General features: G+C 42.1%; 1 protein-coding gene across 1 annotated transcript in view; it reads left to right on the top strand.

The window, feature by feature from the left end:
* ttc29 (tetratricopeptide repeat domain 29) overlaps positions 1-14978 on the top strand; it is a 490243-nt gene that overhangs the window by 132650 nt on the left and 342615 nt on the right. The gene's annotated exons all lie outside the window — the stretch shown is intronic.

Below are 14978 nucleotides of genomic sequence, written 5' to 3'. Positions count from 1 at the left end.
CGGTGTTTGTAGTGGTCTGTCCCTGCCGCTTCCGGTTGTCAGTTTCAGCTGTCCGCTGTAGTGGTTGGTATATTGGGTTCAGGTCGATGTGTTTGTTGATGGAGTTTGTGGATGAGTGCCATGCCTCTAGGAATTCCCTGGTTGTTCTCTGTCTGGCTTGCCCTATGATAGTAGTGTTGTCCCAGTCGAATTCATGTTGCTTGTTGTCTGCGTGTGTGGCTACTAAGGATAGCTGGTCGTGTCGTTTCGTGGCTAGTTGATGTTCATGTATGTGGATTGTTAGCTGTCTTCCTGTTTGTCCTATATAGTGTACAGCCATGCTCAGACAACAACTCACCAGAACGAAGGACCTGATACCCAACATGAGCAAGACAAATGTAGTGTACAAAATACCATGCAAGGACTGCACTAAACACTATATAGGACAAACAGGAAGGCAGCTAGCAATCCGCATACATGAACATCAACTAGCCACGAAACGACACGACCAGCTATCCTTAGTAGCCACACACGCAGACAACAAGCACCATGAATTCGACTGGGACAACACTACTATCGTGGGCAAGCCAGACAGAGAACAGCCAGGGAATTCCGAGAGGCATGGCATTCATCCACAAACTCCATCAACAAACACATCGACCTGGACCCAATATACCAACCACTACAGTGGACAGCTGAAACTGACAACCGGAAGCGGCAGGGACAGACCACTATAAACACCGGAGGAAACATCAAAGAAGCGCTTCGCAGGAGGCTCCCAAGCACTGATGATGTCGCCTAGCCAGGGGACGAAACATTTGCAATAAAAACTTCCAGCTCGGCGAACAGAACCACAACAACGGTCCTAAAGTCAGTGGAGTAGTGGACAGTTTGGAAGAATGTTACAGGTTGCAGGGGAACTTGGACTAACTGCAGAATTGGGCTGAGAGGTGGTAAATGGAGTTCAATGCAGCTAAATGTGAGGTGATGCACTTTGGGAAGAATAGCAGGAAGACAGACTACTGGGTCAATGGAAAGATTGTTGGTAGTGTGGATGTGCAGAGGGATCTTGGAATTCATGTGCATAGATCCCTGAAAGTTGCCATCCAGGTGGATAGTGCTGTTAAGAAAGCATACGGTGTGTTAGGTTTCATTTGTAGATGGATTGAGTTCCGGAACCGCAATATCATGCTGCAACTATACAAAACACGGTGCAGCCACACTTGGAATATTGTGTACAGTTCTGGTCGCCCCATTACAGGAAGGATGTGGAAGCATTGGAAAAGGTGCAGAGGAGATTTCCGAGGATGTTGCCTGGTCTGGAGGGAAGGACTTATGAGGAAAGGCTGAGAGACTTGGGTCTGTTCTCATTGAAAAGAAGAAGGCTAAGGGGGAATTTGATAGAGACATACAAGATGATCAGGGGATTTGATAGGGTAGACAGAGAAAGACTTTTTCCTAGGATGATGATGTCAGCTTGTACGAGAGGGCATAACTGCAAATTGAGGGTTGATAGATTTAAGACAGATATCAGAGGTAGGTTCTTTACGCAGAGAGTGGTAAGGGCGTGGAATGCCCTACCTGCTAATGTAGTCAACTCAGCCACATTAGGGAGATTTAAACAATCCTTAGCTAAGCACGTGGATGATTTTGGGATAGTGTAGGGGGATGAGCTGAGAATAGTTCACAGGTCGGAGTAACATCGAGGGCCGAAGGGCCTGTTCTGCGCTGTATTGTTCTATGTTCTATGATTTGTAGCTATTTGTAGTTTGTTAGACAGTTTTGATATGATACATTAGTTAATTAGGAAGTATACAATCCACAACAGATGAGGATGCTAATCCCAAAGGCATTGTGTAGAATTGGAGGAGTGGGGGCGCAGGTTTTGCAATCTTTGATGGCAGCCGTCTTTGTTCTTCACCTAGGCTGATGTAGGGGAACTCCTGGTCTTCCCTCGAGTGATGTTGGCTCGCCCCTCTGCTCTTGTTTAAATCCCTCTCTCCCCACCTATTCCAATGGATATGCATTTATTTTGGAGGCTGGCATTTCTGCTTTACCAATCAATTGTTTGAAACTTTTTGGCCAATGGCCATGGGATACATACTCATGACATCAGATAACTGGTGTCCCCTTGCCCATCTGTCCTTAAAGGTTAGTTTTCATTCTTTCCAAGAACGAAGCCTTTTCTAAAAACATTCCCTCAGTGTCAATACTTGAAACATTTATTTATGTATTTAAATAATATGGATAATGGAATGCAATGTAATATTTCAAAATTTCTGATTCCAAACTTGGAAGTGAGCTGGCAGTGAAGATGATAGGCATTGATAACAGTAGAATGTAGTTTAGCAGAATGGACAAACAAGTGGAATATGGAATTTAATACAGTAGAAGTGTGAGGTGATCCTCTTTGCCAAAAGGAATAGTGACAGTCAATATACACTAAATGGCTCTAAACAGTGTACATTTAGTGTATATTGACCTCAGGGTTCACGTACATTGATTTTTGAAGATTACTGGACATAAGAGAGCAATTAGCAAATCATATAGGGTCTTGTGCATTTTGAATAAAGGCAATAAATACAAAAGCAAGTAAGTAATGCTGAACCCTTCCAAGTAACTACAATGTTGTGTCCCATTATGGTCATCACTTTAGAAAGGATATGACAGCCTTTGAGATAGTGCAAAAGATAAATATCAGACTGTTTGCAGTAATAAGGGAATTTATCTCCAAAGTTAGATTGGAGAAGCTTTTTGTTTCTTTGGAGAAAAGGAAATTGAGGTGCAATTTGATAGAAATGTAAAAGATTATAATATGTTTAAATAAATTAGTCAAACAATACCTGTTCCCATTTGCTGATAGTACAATGATCAGGGTACACACGTTTTGAGCGAAGCATGACAAGTAGAAACTTTAAAAGTGGCAAGTGATAATGATCTGAAATTCACAGCCTACAAGGGTGGTGGAATCACAAAAGATAAATGATTTCAAAAGGAAATTTATGATCACTTGAGCAAAATAAAAATATTAGAATATTAGAATATGGGAATATAGCAGAACAAAGGGACTGATTGGATTGATCTACAGAGAATTAGCATCTACATGATGGACAGAATAACCACTTCCTATGCCACAATAACTCTGTTACTCTATGAAATAGTCTGGAATTACTATCAAACTTTCTTATGTCAACAAAAAAGAGGAAGTCAAATGGAAGTTGATTAATACAGTTGATACGCCCATCATTAAACATTGCATAAATAAATAGTGTCTTAGCAAACACAATGCCAATATATAATGTAAAAAAGTGTCCATATGTGCATTTTTTAAGAAGTTATTTAATCAAGGAGCCTTGATTACCTGGCATTCAATTATCTGAATTTCGGATTATCTGACAAGATTGCAAGGTCTCGATGCTTGACTAAACTGTGTTATCCAGCATTCGATTCAGCGAACATTTGATTCAACGAACATTCGATTATCCGACAAAATACTCCCCGCTCATGTCGTTTGGATAATCGAGGTTCCTCTGTATATTTGAAACGCAGAAGGAAGTAATTTGGTCCATCATGCCTGTGCAAGGCATAAAAGACCTAATTCTATTTCTTAGCTCTTGATTTTTATCCTGTAAATTACAACACCTCAAGTACATATTGTACATTCTTCTTAAATGCTGTAGGGTTTTAAGTCTCTACCACACTTTCATGCAATGAATTTGAACCTTGCCAACCTCTTGATGAAAATGTTTCTCCTCAATTCTCCCCTTGCACACATCAACTGCAGCCTCCCAGATTGCCTTGATCCAGTACAATTCACATACCGTCACAGATGGCAGATGACATTTCCCTGGCCCTACAATCATCCCTGGAAAATCTGGATAACAAGGACACACACCTCAGATTCCGATTTATTGACTTTCACTCCACCTTCAACACCATAATTCCAACTAAACTCATCTCCAAAACTCCAAGACCTAGGATTCTGCGCCTCCAACTGAAACTATATCCTCAACTTTCTGACCCACAGACCTCGATCAGTAAGGATAGGTGGCAACACCTCCTCACATAATCCTCAACACTGATGCCCCACATGGCTGCATATTCAGACCCCTTATTCTACTCCTTATACACGAACGAGTGTGGCCAAATTCAGCTCGAACTCCAATTTTGCTGATGATACCACCAGTCGGTCGAAATTCAAACAATGGTAAAACAGGTAATAGGAAAAGGATAGACAGCTTACTGGCCTGCTGTAAAGACAACAATATTTCCCTCAGCATCAGCAAAACAAAGGAGCTGGTCATTGATTTCATGAAGCAGATCGGAAGCATGCTGGCGTAGTTGAGAGCTTCAAGTTCCCCAGAGTAAATATCACCAGCATTTTGTCCTGATCCATCCACGTCAAAGCTATAGTCAAGAAAGCAGACTAACACTTCTACTTCTTCAGAAGGCCAAGGAAATTTGGCATGTCCACAATGATTCTTAAGCATTTTTATACATGCACCATGTAAAGCATCCCATCCGGATGCATCACAGCTTGTTATGGCAATTGCACTGCCTAAGACCACAAGAAATTACTGAGTTGTGAATGCAACTCAGTCCATCACAAAAACCAGCCTTCCATCCATTGACTCCATCTACGCTTCCTGTTGTCTCAGGAAAGCAGCCAACATAATCAAAGACCCATCCCATTCCGGTTATAATTCCACCCTCTTGCCTGGGGGAGAAGAAATAAAAGTTTGAAAACACCTACAGACAGACTCAAGAACAGCTTCTTCCCCGCTTCTATCAGACTTATGAACTGACCTCTCGTATATGAAAGTTGATCTTTCTCTGCACTTTCTCTGTAGTTGTAACCCTATATTCTGCAATTTCTTCTATTACACTGATGTACTTATTTAAGGTATGATTTGTCTGAATAGCACAGAAAACAGTACTTTTCACTGTGTCTCAGTACATGTGACAATGATAAATCAAATCAAATCATCCTGTTGTGATGTTAATTTTAGAGGGCACATGCTAATAAGCAAGAACCCAAAATGTAGCACATCTGACGAGCAGTCATTTCACAGTCCAACTTGCAGCAGTCAATGTAATGGAATGCAGCTGTGTCTTCTTGTAACAGAAGTTGCTGAAATTCTTTAACAAATTTGCCTGCTCAACTATGCTGAACATTATCTGCAAAAAAACAGAACCCACATCCACTTACTAACAAGAGAGTCATACAGCATAGAAACAGACCCTTCAGTCCAATTAGTCCACACCGACCACGTTCCCAAACTAAACCAGTCTGACTTGCCTGCATTTGGCCCATATCCATCCAAACATTTCTGATTCATGTACTTATGCAAATGACTTTTAAATGTTGTAACTGTACCTGCATCCATGACTTCCTGTACAAGTTCATTCCATACATGAACCACACTCTGTGTAAAAAAGTTGCCCGACATGTCCTTCTTAAAATTTTCTCCCCTCATTTTAAAATTACGCCCGTCAGTTTTGAACTCCCCCACCCTCGGGGGAAAGCTCTTGTTATTCACCTTATATATGCCCCTCATGATTTTATAAACCTCAATAAGGTCATCCCTCGAACTTCCTACACTCCAGTGAAAAAAAGTCCAGTCTATTTTAAAACTGAAACCCTCCATTCCTGGCAATATCTTGGTAAACCTTTTCTGAATTTTCTCCCATTTAATGATACCTTTTCTATAGCAGAATGACCGGATCTGGACACAGTACTCCAGAAGAGGCCTCACTAATGTCCTGTACAACCTCAACATGACGATCCAACTCCTGTAGACAAAGGTCTGAGCTAAATGCCTTCTTAGCAATCCTATCTACATGTGACACAAACTTCAACAAATTACGTACCTGAACCTCTTGTCTCTCTGTTCTACAACAGTACCCAGGGCCCTATCATTAATTGTATAAGTCCTGCCCTTGTTTGTCTTACCAAAATGCAATATCTCGTATTTATCCAAATTAAATTCCGTCTGCCACTCCTCAAACCATTGACCCAATTGATCAAGATCTCTTTGTAATCTTAGAAAGCCTTCACTGTCCAGCATACCACCAATTTTGGTGTCATTTGTAAATTTATTAAATATGCCTCTGATATTCACATCCAAATCATTTATTTAAATGACAAACAAAAGTAGACCAAGTATCGATTCCTGTGGATCACCGCAGATCAGAGGCTTCTAGTCCAAAAAACTACCCTCCACCACTACCCTCTTTCTCCTACCATAAAGCCAATTTTGTATCCAATTGGCAAGGTAACTCTGAATTCCATTTGATCTAACTTTACTAATTAGTCTGCTATGGAGAACCTTGTTAAAGCCATGCTGTGAGATTGGTAATTTTCTGTAAGTAAACACCAAAACACAATATGCTGGTTAGTGGTGGTTTCTCTTAGACAACCTGAAAGCAGCAATACAAGTTTGAATACCATAAGAAGAACTGCAGACATGATTTGAAAACAACAGAACTTGTTGCTCCCCTAACCAAGCTATTCCACTACAGCTACAGCACTGGGATCTATCCAAAATTTGGAAGCTTGTCCAGGTATCTCTGTGCACACAAAGCAGAACAAATCCAACCTGGTCAATTACCGCCCCAATGGTCTACTTTTGATCATTAGGTAAAGTGATGAAAGCAGCACCTGCTCACTGATGCCCAGTTTAGGTACTGCAAGGGTCACTCAGCTCCTGATCACATTACAACCTTGATTTAAACATGGACACAAATAACTGAATTCCAGAGGTGAGCTGAGAGTGACGGCTCTTGACATCAATGCTGCGTTTGATCGGGTGCAGAATCAAGGAGCCCAAGCAAAACTGGAATCAGTGGGAATTAGAAAAGAATTCTCGACTGGCTGGAGTCATACCTGGCACATAGGAAGATCATTTTTATCATGGAGATCAGCCGTCTCAGCTCCAAGACATTTCTGCAGGAGTTCCTCAGAGTATGTCTTAAACCTAACCATATTCAGCTGTTTAATTAATAACTTTCCCTCCAGGTCAGAAGTAGAGATGCTCAGAAATGGTTTCATGATGTTCAACATCATTTGCAACTCCCCAGATACTGAAGCAGTCCATGTCCAATGCAACATGATCTGGGTAACATCCAGGTTTGGGCTGACGAGTCAAGGAACATTCATGGCACTCAACACCCTGACTTGGAAATATATCACTGTTCCTTCACTGTCATTGGGTCCAAATCCTGGAATTGCCTCCCCTAATAGCACTGTGGATGAACCCGCAGCAGGTGAACTGCAGTCGTTCAAGAAGGCAGCTCATCACCACCTTCTCAAAGGTAACTAGGGATGACCAATAAATTCTGGCCAGCCAATGACACCACATCTCACAAATGAATAATGATAAAAAAACTTTCTACCTTATCAAACCATACACATACCTCGAACATAAACATTGGCATCTGGCATTTGCCAAAACTTCAAAACTACCACACTTTTCTGATACACTGGCAGGGCACAGTGGAAGCACATCCTCCATTGCGGGTGCACAGGCTGCGGAAGGGACACTTGGTCTCAAGTTCACAGATTGGACCAGGCTGCAACTCTGGGCTGCTTATTTGCTTTCTTAGTGTTCACTCACTTGGCATTTATCTGCATGCTCACACCATCCATTTCTTGCCTCGCTGTGCCAAAAAGAGCAGTCAGCCAACCAAGATGAGTCTGTCAGGTAGCCACTCTGGTTTCATGTGGAATTTTTTGATATCTAGCTTGTTTTGGAGAGTTTGATAAGACAGGTTTTTTTTATTATTATTCATTTGTGGGACATGGATGTCATTGGCTGGCCAGCGTTACTGTATGACAGAGTGCTACGTCAATCTCACACCCATGCATGTGCAACCAGATTATGTAGAACACACACTAGATAACACATAAGTACCCGTTCCTCAAACACTTTGGGGACTCGTCCTCACCGAAGGTCATGGAGACACTCATTAGTTAGAGATTTCCCAGCTTAGTAATTCAAGGACAGCCTCCATTATCAATCCAGCAGATAGGTTATGGTCAGTTTTGCAGAGAGGGGGTTTCAGTCAGAGATTCCTTGTCTGTGCAATCCAGGAGTGGGTCACAGTCAGTCCTGTGGTTCCATAATGACCAGTTCATTGGTTAGGGCTAATGCATGGGGAGGTGTAAACTCCCAGATTGGGTCTGTGCACTTCTTGTCTGGGGCTGTCTGGTTAAGTCATTTCATTAGTTCTGTTCATGGAAACTAAGGACAAATGGGGTAAGGGGTCTTTTGGGAATGAGACTCAGCATGTTATTCTTTGGGTCCAGAGACACAGCAGGGGTGACAATGGGTGTACAATAGTATTTGCAAGGGTGTTGGTTGGAGTACATGGCTGTGAAGTTGGTCATGTGGGAAAGGAGTCCATCCACAGTCAGGAGCATCCTGTTTTAAGGGAATGTAATGAATGATCACACGTGGCATTGTAATCTGATATTACAATGGTGGCTGTGTGGAAAGATCGGGCAGGTGCAGGAACATGTAGATACGTTGGACAAGAATCTAGAATGTGTGTAGCCCATGGAATTTATAGGAAAGGTGGCATGGTGGCTCAGTGGTTAGCACTGCTGAGGCCTAGCTCCAGGGACCCGGGTTCAATTCCAGCTTTGGGTGACTGCGTGGAATTTGCACATTCTCCATGTGGCTGTGTGAGTTTCTGCTGGGTGCTACGCTTTCTTCCAACAGTTTAATGGATGTGCAGGTTAGGTGGATTGACCATGCTCAATTTCCCCATAGCATCCAGGGATGTGAAGGTTAGGTGGACGAGCCATGGCCAATCCAGAGTTACAGGGATTGGGAGGGTGGGTGGGGCAAGGTCTGGGTGGGAAGCTCTTTGGAGGGTTGGGAAGCCAAATGGCCTTGTCCACACTGTAGGGATTCTATGAATAAAGCAGTGAAATTTACTGAAAACTGCAAAGTGAATTACAATTCATTGTCACCCTTAAAAGATCATCATCTACCTCTCCTTTCCACTATGTATTAGTATAACGGAGTATACATCTGTGACAGCTAGGATGGAGGGTGCCTGCTCAGCAGTGGAGCTCATTGCTCTAGGAGATTTGATTGGGTGTCTCAGTCAGACATGAAAAAAATCTTCTTGCGGGGGCAAGTGGACCCTTCTTGTATTGATTTTGCAAGGATTAAAGAGGCTCAGGCATGGTGAAGGAGTGTCCTGAGAGACCTCTGAAAAGCATTTGTATGATTCTTCCCCCAGATGGGTACCTCGTGATGCTGCTCAGTTCCATTTCCCCTATCGCTGTGCCTTCAGGCCTGCGGACCAATGATGGGGTGAGAGAGTGCAGGTGTGTGCATGTTTCCATCTGACACTGAAAATGACTACTTGGCTCTCCATGGCAGATGCCAACCTGTCCATGGAAGCACACGAATGGTCACATAATCTTGTTATAGGTACTGCATCCCATCATTCTGTCCATCCTGTTCCTCATTGTGCATATGTTTCCATGCTGTATGACTCTATATGGATGAAATTCCTGATTGCTGACACTATAGGTCCTGATTTGGAGATGCCGGTGTTGGACTGGGTTGTACAAAGTTAAAAAAAAATCACACAACACCAGGTTATAGTCCAACAGGTTTATTTGGGAGCACTAGCTTTCGGAACGCTGCTCCTTAATCAGGTGGTTGTGAAGTATAAGATCGTAAGACAAAATTTATAGCAAAGTTTACAGTGTGATGGAGCTGAAATTAAAAATTGAAAAAGACCTGGGTTGTTTGTTAAGTTTCTCATCTTTTAGAATGAACATGTTGATTTCAGTTCTTTCATATTTAAAAGTTACATTCTCAAGTGAACTTTAACAATTCGGGTCATGCCGGCCCAGATAATGCATTTAAGATGTGAGCTGTCTCATGTGAGACTGTCTGTACAACAATGGTCAGACTGATGGTCGAGCAGAGCAGAGGCTGATAGCCAAGTTTGGTATCCATGGGAATGGCTTCAATGAAGACCTTGGGTTCATGTCACACTACAGGTGTGACATTGCACTATACACTCTGACAGACACAGCAGATACAGACGCTCCTACACACTCACTCACTCACTCACTCACTCTCTCTCTCTCTCTCCTACAGACCCATACACTCAAGCAGACCCTCTCTCATACGCTCACACATACACTCCCATACTCTCACATGCACCCTCTCACAGATGTATACCCCGTTATACTCACATTCACACACATGCACACACTCTCTCTGACACTCATAACCACCCCGCGACACACACAGATATAAGTTTGTGTTGGGTGAATTTGTACTTGCAGAATTACATTTTACTTTCCTTAAAAACTGCATGAATCCATGTAAGATTCTGTAAAACCGTTTTTTAGATAAGAATCAGTCTGACCATTGTGGCACAGACAGTCTCACACGAGACAGCTCACACCCTAAATGCATTATCTGGGCCGGCATGACCCCAATTTTTAAAATTCACTTGAGAATGTAACTTTTAAACGTTCTGCAATTTATATACGAAAGAACTGAAACCAACATGTTCATTCTAAAAGATGATAAACTTAACAAACAATCCAGGTCTTTTTAATATAAAGTTTCAGTTACATCACATTGTAAACTTTTGCTATAAATTCCGTGTTTTACAATCTTATACTCCACAACCACCTGATGAAGGAGCAGCATTCCGAAAGCTAGTGCTTCCAAATAAACCTGTTGGACTATAACCTGGTGTTGTGTGATTTTTAACTGTAGGTCCTCTCCTGCATAAAGCTGAGCAGGTGCCTGGTCTCTGGTAGTGCTCCAAAAACCAGTGGCCTGGGGTGTTTCTCCCTCACCCAGCTGCAGAAGTGGTACAGTGACGGACTCATGAGATTGTGGTCCCACAAATTCCCACCATGTTGTCAGTATCTGGGTAGTTGCAGTTGTAGGAGGCTTCCTCAGGTTTCCCAGGAATCGTGGCATTTCTCTAGGGAGTTGGTGAAGATACTAGCCATATCTACAAGACACGAGAGAGAGATGACGTCATGGCCAGTGGTGTGCAATGATTGAGAGTGATAACAGAGGTGCACTGGAATGAGTGTCAGGACATGGATGTCTCTCTGTCCCTGTAGGAACAGTCCATCCCAGTCTTCTCCTGCAAGGGCCAGGATTTTCTCCTTGTAGGAGTGAGGACCATAATGACAGGTACCCTTTACTGGCAGAGGTTGACTCTTCCCTGTTATGGATTGTCTTGTCCTGTGATGAGAACAAAGGGAGAAATACAGTGAGAGGAAATTGGGTGGCACAGCAGTCAGCACAGAGGCCATGCAAGGTTATTGGTGTGGGAAGTTGAGGTGGGTGAAAGGAGTAAGGGAAAATGCTGCAAGCAATAATGAAAGAGGCAGACCATGAGCATTAGTGAAAGATGGATGCAGTGGCAGGAGTGGAGTGAGTGCAAACTCGTCGAGAGGAATGTGCCACTTGTTCTGGAGAAGATCACTGACCTACTTGTAGCACTTCCAGCCATTGCTCTGGATTGTGGATATGCCACCAACCCAAGGGGCGACCATTTATCTCTCTGTCAGGAAGGGAGGCACACTTTTACATCACCGCTTCAAGCAGGACTTTTAGGTCTCAATTGGAGAATCATGGTGCCATCTTCCTCTTTTCTGATATCATCCAGAAACATCCTTGAGCAAGCTGACAGCTCCAAAATGCCAGTCCTCAACTGGATACATTGTGGTATCTTAAAGATGATGAGGCTGCAAGGGTGGCAGCTTTTGTCAGATATCCATTGGCAACTTGTAATGACAATTTGTTAAGATGGGGCTTGAATCGGATGTGATGGATACTGCAGGTATGGGGTATATTGTTAATGGTGTGAGTTTGGTAAGTGTTACAAAGCTGCAGAATAGTAGTGAGTTGAGAAGAATGCATGGTCTCCTTTAAGAGAGGAAGTGCTCTTCTGAGCTTAAGGGACAGCAAATGCTGTCAGTATACAAAGCAGCTGGGAAACGCTGTTCCAAAATAGACACATGTAACAATTGACTGTGAAATGGATACCTGAGTTTCGGTTGCTGTTATGACAACAAATCAAATCGGATCAATTGATTTAAACCAAATACTCAGCCCTTCAAAGCCAATCAAATTTAAAATCCGATGATGTTGACAGCCTGAAACCAATCTGACTATAAGAATTGCAGGTGTACTCAGGGGGAAAAAAGCAAAAACCAGGGAGGGAGCAACTGCCTCCGAAAGAGAGCCAACAGCCCTGAACAGCTCTGAATGAAATCTCAGAAAGCACACTCTATTAAAGTACCAAGGAATATTATACAAAGATACTTGCAGTAAAAATAAACATTGAAAATCGCCCAGGGAGAAAACAGCAGACTCGGAAGGACAGAAGGGGACAGCAGAATCGGAGAGATGAAAGGAAACAGCAGAATCAGATAGACGGAAGGGAACAGCAGCTTCGGAGAGACGGAAGGGAACAGCATAAGAGACTGTATGGACTTTGAGAGATTAAATTAATTTAATGTTTAGTAACTATATTACTGGAGCAGGATTTTAATAGAATTGGGGTCAGGTAGTGATTAGTTAAAAAGGGGGCTCAGGTTTGTTTTTGTTTAGTGTTCACTGTTAGAGTTAGGAAAATAAATGTTATTTTCTTCTTTAAACAGTGGAAATCAGGAGTTTTCTTTCACTCACACATTTTTAACAGATTACGAAGCGAGTTTTAATTAGCAATTCAACCTCCGCATCGTAACAGATTGGGGGCTTGGTTCCAGGATTTGGACAGATTTGGATGGATTTGGACAGATTTGAACAGATTTGGGGTACAAAAGGTCCCAGCAGATTTAAACACACTTGGGGATTTGTGTCCTAGATCCTTAAATAAAACTTAGGTGAGAAAAATCTGTTTAATTTTGGTAGATTAAAAGTGACAGAAATGGCACTTTCACTCACTAAATGTTTCTGGAGTTGGAAGAAGTGACTTTGGGAGTTTTACAAAAGGTGAGCAAGGAAAAGCTGCTGCAATTGGCAGACAAGCTGGAGATGGGGTTGCCTGTGTCTCTGAAAAATGATAAGGTTATTGCCGAAATAGCTCAACATTTAAATGTGCTGGAAAGGCCATTAGAATCTTTGGAAATAGCTAAAATTTAATTCCAGATGAAGCAGCTTGTGTTTTAGAGAAGAAGAAAAAGGAAAGAAGATTCTTAGTGGAGCAAAAAAAGAGAGAAGGTTTGAACTTCAGAAGTTGCGAATTAGTCAGGAAAGTCGAGTTAACAGGATGGAGATGAAGCGAGAAGGTAGGGATGTATACAAATTTGTTAAAATATTGCCACATTTCGATGAGAAAGGTATCAATGCTTTTTTTAATTCATTTGAAAAATTGGCTAGGCAGATGGAGTGGCCAGAGAACTTGTGGGTAATGCTAGTTCAGACGAAGCTGGTAGGCTGGGCTAGTGAGGTGTTTGCAGGGCTGTCAAATGAGGGGTGAAGAGATTATGCAGATGTAAAGCCAGCTGTTTTGAGTGCCTATGAATTGGGACCAGCAGCGTATAGACAACGGTTCAGAAACTTAAAGAAGGAACCGGGTCAGACTTATATTGAGTTTGAAAGAATTAAACATAGCAATTTTGGTAGATGGGTGCAAGCATTAAAAATAGACAAGACATATTAGGCTCTAAGAGAGATTATTCTGCTGGATGAGCTTAAAAACTCTCTTCCAGAGAGGATAAGAACTTGTGTAGTGAACAGAAAGTTCAATAAGTGAGAAGAGTAGTAGAGATGGCGGATGAGTATGCATTGATGTATAAGATGAAATTTAGCTTCGGACAGGAATTTTATCCTGTGAAGGATAGAAATTGGGAGAAGGGGAGATCCTTTACTACAAAGGAAAATGTAGATGACCCTGGAAATAGCTTACCACAGATGAAAGAAGAAGCCCAAGGGGGTGAAAAGGAGGTGAAAGGCCTGAGGTGTTTCCACTGTGGTAAGGTGGAACACGTAAAGTCCTGGTGCCAGTTCTGAAGGGCTGGATATTGAGTTAGTTCTCAATCTCTATAAATTCTTCACCTCTGTTGATAAAGTTTACTCAGGAAGAATGGGGAGGAGGGAAAGAAGTTACAATTTTAAGAGTAACAGGATCTGGTCAAGAGATGAAAGTATTAGCATGCCTTCTGAACCATTACCCAAGAGGGTGACAATTTGTGGAATAGATGGACAGAAATTTAGCATTCCCCTGTGTACGATCAGGTTGAAGAGCCAAAACAAGACTGAGGAAGTGATAGTGGGAGTGATTGACAGTGTCAGTTCCAGGAATATGTTTGTTCTTGGAATCAATATAGCAGGATTCAAGGTGAAAATGACGCCCCTTGTAGTGGAGAAGCTGAAGGAAAACCAGGGAACTGAGGGATTAAAGGAAAAATTCCCTGGATTTTTTTTTAGACTGTGTAGTAACAAGATCCCACTATCAAAAGTTACAGCAAGAAGGAAAAACTAAAGAGAAAGACAAAGGAGTTGAGGTTCAGTTAGCTGACACCCTATTTGATGAAATGGTTCAGAACCTCAACCTGAGCTACAAATCTTATCAAAAATAAAAGATGAAATGGTACAGGAAAAACCCGAACAGGTAAAGGGTCAGTCAGAGATCTTCAATCTTGAAAGACTAATAGACTTACAACAGAAAGATAAGGTGATAAAAGATCTACGTCATGATGCATACTCAGAAAAGGAAGCAAAATGTATTCCTGAGGGTTATTATCTTAAGGATAGAATCCTAAGGTGAAAATGGAGACCACAGCAGGTTAGTGGAGAGGAGAAATGGGTGGAAGTGCACCGGATTGTGTTGCCAGTAGCATACAGACATGAATTAACTGTAGAAGGTCATCTAGGTGTGAGGAAGACTCAGGCTAAGATATAAAAGAACTTCTATTGGCCTGGACTGCATAAGGATGTGGTTGAAGTTTGCCATATATGTCATATGTGCCAAATGGCAGGGAAGCCACA

This window comes from Chiloscyllium plagiosum, chromosome 1, assembly GCF_004010195.1.
Source record: "Chiloscyllium plagiosum isolate BGI_BamShark_2017 chromosome 1, ASM401019v2, whole genome shotgun sequence".
In the NCBI taxonomy this organism is placed as follows: domain Eukaryota; kingdom Metazoa; phylum Chordata; class Chondrichthyes; order Orectolobiformes; family Hemiscylliidae; genus Chiloscyllium; species Chiloscyllium plagiosum.
This window is presented reverse-complemented; position numbering and strand designations above follow the sequence as displayed.